Source organism: Rattus norvegicus, chromosome 5 (assembly GCF_036323735.1).
Source record: "Rattus norvegicus strain BN/NHsdMcwi chromosome 5, GRCr8, whole genome shotgun sequence".
NCBI classification, from domain to species: Eukaryota; Metazoa; Chordata; class Mammalia; order Rodentia; family Muridae; genus Rattus; species Rattus norvegicus.
The window spans coordinates 160,673,201-160,681,518 of record NC_086023.1 but is presented as its reverse complement, the minus strand read 5'-3'; positions in this window follow the sequence as shown (position 1 = coordinate 160,681,518).

Here is an 8,318-nt window from a genome sequence, read left to right as displayed (position 1 = left end):
GTTCTCTGCACCCAAATCCCGTGGGAGGGAGAGCTAAACCTTCAGAGAGGCAGACAAGCCTGGGAAACCAGAAGAGACTGCTCTCTGCACACACATCGCGGACGCCAGAGGAAAACACCAAAGGCCATCTGGAACCCTGGTGCACTGAAGCTCCCGGAAGGGGCGGCACATATCTTCCTGGTTGCTGCCGCTGCAGAGAGCCTGTGGGCAGCACCCCACGAGCGAACTTGAGCCTCGGGACCACAGGTAAGACCAACTTTTCTGCTGCAAGAAAGCTGCCTGGTGAACTCAAGACACAGGCCCACAGGAACAGCTGAAGACCTGTAGAGAGGAAAAACTACACGCCCGAAAGCAGAACACTCTGTCCCCATAACTGACTGAAAGAGAGGAAAACAGGTCTACAGCACTCCTGACACACAGGCTTATAGGACAGTCTAGCCACTGTCAGAAATAGCAGAACAAAGTAATTGGGCTGGGGATTTAGCTCAGTGGTAGAGTGCTTACCTAGGAAGCGCAAGGCCCTGGGTTTGGTCCCCAGCTCCGAAAAAAAAAAAAAAAAGTAACACTAGAGATAATCTGATGGCGAGAGGCAAGCGCAGGAACTCAAGCAACAGAAACCAAGACTACATGGCATCATCGGAGCCCAATTCTCCCACCAAAACAAACATGAAATATCCAAACACACCAGAAAAGCAAGATCTAGTTTCAAAATCATATTTGATCATGATGCTGGAGGACTTCAAGAAAGACGTGAAGAACTCCCTTAGGGAAACACAGGAAAACATTAATAAACAAGTAGAAGCCTACAGACAGGAATCGCAAAAATCCCTGAAAGAATTCCAGGAAAACACAATCAAACAGTTGAAGGAATTAAAAATGGAAATAGAAGCAATCAAGAAAGAACACATGGAAACAACCCTGGATATAGAAAACCAAAAGAAGAGACAAGGAGCTGTAGATACAAGCCTCACCAACAGAATTCAAGAGATGGAAAAGAGAATCTCAGGAGCAGAAGATTCCATAGAAATCATTGACTCAACTGTCAAAGATAATGTAAAGCGGAAAAAGCTACTGGTCCAAAACATTCAGTAAATCCAGGACTCAATGAGAAGATCAAACCTAAGGATAATAGGTATAGAAGAGAGTGAAGACTCCCAGCTCAAAGGACCAGTAAATATCTTCAACAAAATCATAGAAGAAAACTTCCCTAACCTAAAAAAAGAGATACCCATAGACATACAAGAAGCCTACAGAACTCCAAATAGATTGGACCAGAAAAGAAACACCTCCCGTCACATAATGTCAAAACACCAAATGCACAAAATAAAGAAAGAATATTAAAAGCAGTAAGGGAAAAAGGTCAAGTAACATATAAAGGCAGACCTATCAGAATCACACCAGACTTCTCGCCAGAAACTATGAAGGCCAGAAGATCCTGGACTGATGTCATACAGACCCTAAGAGAACACAAATGCCAGCCCAGGTTACTGTATCCTGCAAAACTCTCAATTGACATAGATGGAGAAACTAAGATATTCCATGACAAAACCAAATTTACACAATATCTTTCTACAAATCCAGCACTACAAAGGATAATAAATGGTAAAGCCCAACATAAGGAGGCAAGCTATACCCTAGAAGAAGCAAGAAACTAATCGTCTTGGCAACAAAACAAAGAGAATGAAAGCACACAAACATAACCTCACATCCAAATATGAATATAACGGGAAGCAATAATCACTATTCCTTAATATCTCTCAACATCAATGGCCTCAACTCCCCAATAAAAAGAAATAGATTAACAAACTGGATACACAACGAGGACCCTGCATTCTGCTGCCTACAGGAAACACACCTCAGAGACAAAGACAGACACTACCTCGGAGTGAAAGGCTGGAAAACAACTTTCCAAGCAAATGGTCAGAAGAAGCAAGCTGGAGTAGCCATTCTAATATCAAATAAAATCAACTTTCAACTAAAAGTCATCAAAAAAGATAAGGAAGGACACTTCATATTCATCAAAGGAAAAATCCACCAAGATGAACTCTCAATCCTAAATATCTATGCCCCAAATACAAGGGCACCTACATAACGTAAAAGAAACCTTACTAAAGCTCAAAACACACATTGCACTTCACACAATAATAGTGGGAGATTTCAACACCCCACTCTCATCAATGGACAGATCATGGAAACAGAAATTAAACAGAGATGTAGACAGACTAAGAGAAGTCATGAGCCAAATGGACTTAACGGATATTTATAGAACATTCTATCCTAAAGCAAAAGGATATACCTTCCTCTCAGCTCCTCATGGTACTTTCTCCAAAATTGACCATATAATTGGTCAAAAAACGGGCCTCAACAGGTACAGAAAGATAGAAATAATCCTATGCGTGCTATCGGACCACCACGGCCTAAAACTGGTCTTCAATAACAATAAGGGAAGAATGCCCACATATACGTGGAAATTGAACAATGCTCTACTCAATGATAACCTGGTCAAGGAAGAAATAAAGAAAGAAATTAAAAACTTTTTAGAATTTAATGAAAATGAAGGTACAACATACCCAAACTTATGGGACACAATGAAAGCTGTGCTAAGAGGAGAACTCATAGCGCTGAGTGCCTGCAGAAAGAAACAGGAAAGAGCATATGTCAGCAGCTTGACAGCACACCAGAAGCTCTAGAACAAAAAGAAGCAAATACACCCAGGAGGAGTAGAAGGCAGGAAATAATCAAACTCAGAGCTGAAATCAACCAAGTAGAAACAAAAAGGACCATAGAAAGAATCAACAGAACCAAAAGTTGGTTCTTTGAGAAAATCAACAAGATAGATAAACCCTTAGCCAGACTAACGAGAGGACACAGAGAGTGCGTCCAAATTAACAAAATCAGAAATGAAAAGGGAGACATAACTACAGATTCAGAGGAAATTCAAAAAATCATCAGATCTTACTATAAAAACCTATATTCAACAAAACTTGAAAATCTTCAGGAAATGGACAATTTCCTAGACAGATACCAGGTATCGAAGTTAAATCAGGAACAGATAAACCAGTTAAACAACCCCATAACTCCTAAGGAAATAGAAGCAGTCATTAAAGGTCTCCCAACCAAAAAGAGCCCAGGTCTAGACGGGTTTAGTGCAGAATTCTATCAAACCTTCATAGAAGACCTCATACCAATATTATCCAAACTATTCCACAAAATTGAAACAGATGGATCACTACCGAATACCTTCTATGAAGCCACAATTACTCTTATACCTAAACCACACAAAGGCACAACAAAGAAAGAGAACTTCAGACCAATTTCCCTTATGAATATCGACGCAAAAATACTCAACAAAATTCTGGCAAACCGAATCCAAGAGCACATCAAAACAATCATTTACCATGATCAAGTAGGCTTCATCCCAGGCATGCAGGGATGGTTTAATATACGGAAAACCAGCAACGTGATCCATTATATAAACAAACTGAAAGAACAGAACCACATGATCATTTCATTAGATGCTGAGAAAGCATTTGACAAAATTCAACACCCCTTCATGATAAAAGTCCTGGAAAGAATAGGAATTCAAGGCCCATACCTAAACATAGTAAAAGCCATATACAGCAAACCAGTAGCTAACATTAAACTAAATGGAGAGAAACTTGAAGCAATCCCACTAAAATCAGGGACTAGACAAGGCTGCCCACTCTCTCCCTACTTATTCAATATAGTTCTTGAAGTTCTAGCCAGAGCAATCAGACAACAAAAGGAGATCAAGGGGATACAGATCGGAAAAGAAGAGGTCAAAATATCACTATTTGCAGATGATATGATAGTATATTTAAGTGATCCCAAAAGTTCCACCAGAGAACTACTAAAGCTGATAAACAACTTCAGCAAAGTGGCTGGGTATAAAATTAACTCAAATAAATCAGTTGCCTTCCTCTATACAAAAGACAAACAAGCCGAGAAAGAAATTAGGGAAACGACATCCTTCATAATAGACCCAAATAATATAAAGTACCCCGGTGTGACTTTCACCAAGCAAGTAAAAGATCTGTACAATAAGAACTTCAAGACACTGAGGAAAGAAATTGAAAAAGACCTTAGAAGATGGAAAGATCTCCCATGCTCATGGATTGGCAGGATTAATATAGTAAAAATGGCCATTTTACCAAAAGCAATCTACAGATTCAATGCAATCCCCATCAAAATACCAATCCAATTCTTCAAAGAGTTAGACAGAACAATTTGCAAATTCATCTGGAATAACAAAAAACCCAGGATAGCTAAAGCTATCCTCAACAATAAAAGGACTTCAGGGGGAATCACTATCCCTGAACTCAGGCAGTATTACAGAGCAATAGTGATAAAAACTGCATGGTATTGGAACAGAGACAGACAGATAGACCAATGGAATAGAATTGAAGACCCGGAAATGAACCCACACACCTATGGTCACTTGATTTTTGACAAAGGAGCCAAAACCATCCAATGGAAAAAAGATAGCATTTTCAGCAAATGGTGCTGGTTCAACTGGAGGTCAACATGTAGAAGAATGCAGATCGATCCATGCTTATCACCCTGTACAAAGCTTAAGTCCAAGTGGATCAAGGACCTCCACATCAAACCAGACACACTCAAACTAATAGAAGAAAAACTAGGGAAGCATCTGGAACACATGGGCACTGGAAAAAATATCCTGAACAAAACACCAATGGCTTACACTCTAAGATCAAGAATCGACAAATGGGATCTCATAAAACTGCAAAGCTTATGTAAGGCAAAGGACACTGTGGTTAGGACAAAACGGCAACCAACAGATTGGGAAAAGATCTTTACCAATCCTACAACAGATAGAGGCCTTATATCCAAAATATACAAAGAACTCAAGAAGTTAGACCGCAGGGAAACAAATAACCCTATTAAAAAATGGGGTTCAGAGCTAAACAAAGAATTCACAGCTGAGGAATGCCGAATGGCTGAGAAACACCTAAAGAAATGTTCAACATCTTTAGTCATAAGGGAAATGCAAATCAAAACAACCCTGAGATTTCACCTCACACCAGTGAGAATGGCTAAGATCAAAAACTCAGGTGACAGCAGATGCTGGCGAGGATGTGGAGAAAGAGGAACACTCCTCCATTGTTGGTGGGATTGCAGACTGGTAAAACCATTCTGGAAATCAGTCTGGAGGTTCCTCAGAAAATTGGACATTGAACTGCCTGAGGATCCAGCTATACCTCTCTTGGGCATATACCCAAAAGATTCCTCAACATATAAAAGAGACACGTGCTCCACTATGTTCATTGCAGCCTTATTTATAATAGCCAGAAACTGGAAAGAACCCAGATGCCCTTCAACAGAGGAATGGATACAGAAAATGTGGTACATCTACACAATGGAATATTACTCAGCTATCAAAAACAACGAGTTTATGAAATTCGTAGGCAAATGGTTGGAACTGGAAAATATCATCCTGAGTGAGCTAACCCAATCACAGAAAGACATACATGGTATGCACTCATTGATAAGTGGCTATTAGCCCAAATGCTTGAATTACCCTAGATCCCTAGAACAAACGAAACTCAAGACGGATGATCAAATGTGAATGCTTCACTCCTTCTTTAAAAGGGGAACAAGAATACCCTTGGCAGGGAAGGGAGAGGCAAAGATTAAAACAGAGACTGAAGGAACACCCATTCAGAGCCTGCCCCACATGTGGCCCATACATATACAGCCACCCAATTAGACAAGATGGATGAAGCAAAGAAGTGCAGACTGACAGGAGCCGGATGTAGATCGCTCCTGAGAGACACAGCCAGAATACAGCAAATACAGAGGCGAATGCCAGCAGCAAACCACTGAACTGAGAATAGGACCCCCGTTGAAGGAATCAGAGAAAGAACTAGAAGAGCTTGAAGGGGCTCGAGACCCCATATGTACAACAATGCCAAGCAACCAGAGCTTCGAGGGACTAAGCCACTACCTAAAGACTATACATGGACTGACCCTGGACTCTGACCTCATAGGTAGCAATAAATATCCTAGTAAGAGCACCAGTGGAAGGGGAAGCCCTGGGTCCTGCTAAGACTGAACCCCCAGTGAACTAGACTGTGGGGGGGAGGGTGGCAATGGGGGGAGGGTTGGGAGGGGAACACCCATAAGGAAGGGGAGGGGGGAGGGGGATGTTTGCCCGGAAACCGGGAAAGGGAATAACACTCGAAATGTATATAAGAAACACTCAAGTTAATAAAAAATAAATAAATAAAATAAAATAAATGTAAAAAAAAAAGAGTTGAAGTGGTTGTGGTGTCTCTTCATGGGATAAAAACACCGACCAAGGGGTTGGGGATTTAGCTCAGTGGTAGAGTGCTTGCCTAGGAAGGGCAAGGTCCTGGGTTTGGTCCCCAGCCAGGGGGGGCGGGAACACCGACCAAGACACCAGTTTAGGGGTTTTCTATGCTAATGCTGATGTGTTTGTTTTTCCGTTCAAGCCTCAGGTCTTACCTCTTCTACTTTCCCTTCATCATACCCTCAGGGGAGGCTGTCACTTTTATGCTTCTTAGGGAAACCCTTCCTTATGTTAAAAAGTTGTGCTTGGAGTCCGAGGAGACCCAGAGGTTCAGAGGACCAGGGATTCAATTCCCGGCACCTACACAGTGGTTTTATATAACTCAAGTTCTTCAGGATCTGACACCTTTTTCTTGCCTCCAAAGGCATCATAGTGCCCAGACATACGAGTAGGCAAAATACCTATATGTGTAAGAGTGAAATAAATCTATAAAAAGAAAATTGTCCTTTATTTCTTTGACACATTTTTGGAGGCCTGAACTAGTTTGGCACATGAAGAGTTTTTGTGCTATTCCTCATTTTCTTTGTAGGAAAGAAATATTGGTCACAAATAATCTATCTATGTCCCTTGGTCAATTCTGCTCTATTTTTAGTATATTGTGTAGGTTTTAGTTCTTCCACTTTCTCCTTGCAATACATCCTTTTTTGCTTCATATTTGAAGCTGGTTGGATTGACTTGTTTTATTATTGTGAAGGACACTTCAGGCTGCCCCAGCTGCTTTTTTTCTTCTGGATAGCAACAGACTCATCATTGGTTTCTAACTCCCTATCCCCTCCCCTCCCCTCCCCTCCCCTCCCCTCCTCTCCCCTCCCCTCCCCTCCCCTCCCCTCCTCTCCCCTCCCCTCCCCTCCCCCTTTTCTCCCTCTCCTCTCCCTTTCCCTGCTCTCTTCTCTTCCTGTCTCCTCTCCTTCACTCTCTCCTCTTTTCCTCCTTCCCTCTTCTCTTCCTACTCCTCTCTCCATCCTTCCCTCTCCTCCCTCCATTTTCTCTCCTCTCCTACCCTTCCCCTCTTCTCCCTTCTCTTCTAACTCTCTCCCACCATATCCTATTGTTGGAGACAGGTCTAACTATGTACCCCATGATGGCTTCAAACTTTTGATCTTCTACTTCATAATGCTGTGCTAGGATGACAGTCACACCCTCCCAAATCTAACTCTACACCAGCCCCCCCCCCGTTTTATTTATTTAATGTAAGAGCACACCGTCACTGTCCTCAGACGCACCAGAAGAGGACATCTAATTCCATTGCAGATGGCTGTGAGCCACCATGTGGTTGCTGGGAATTGAACTCAAGACCTCTGGAAGAGCAGCCAGTGCTCTTAACCACTGAGTCATCTCTCCAGTCTGATTTTCTGACTTTTTAAAGATTACTTTCATACTAATTTTTTCCTATTAGCATGGTAAGATTATAAATTTTAAAATAATCTTCAATGACCATTCAAGAGATTTAAGTACGCACATGACTTACCGAAGGCTTATATACATTTATACCTTGACATGGACAATGAAAGGATCTTTAGACTATTTTAACTTTATTTACCTCTTCTAATGTCTAAACTATTTTGTTCTATATTATTTCTGTGTATGCTTAAAACACTACAGCACATTAATATACTAGCATAGACTAGAATGTCAGTTATGATAGCCATAGTTTGTATAATCTATGAGTATACACACACACACACACACACACACATATATATATATTAATATTCCCTATGTGTACTAGGAGGATAGGCATGAGCCCTCACCTCTTTCTGTGGCTGTCAGATCTTTTGTGGGGGTGTTGTTCAAGACTGTAGGCATACAGCCTGTCACCAACACTCTGCTCTCGAGCACTGCTGGTTCCTAATGACACACCACTGAGGAAGTTTGCAGACAGCAAACTTCCACTCTTAGCATTTTGCACGTTTCTTGCTTGGCATCTTGCTACAAAGAGAACCACTTTCTTCTACCTTTCCACATT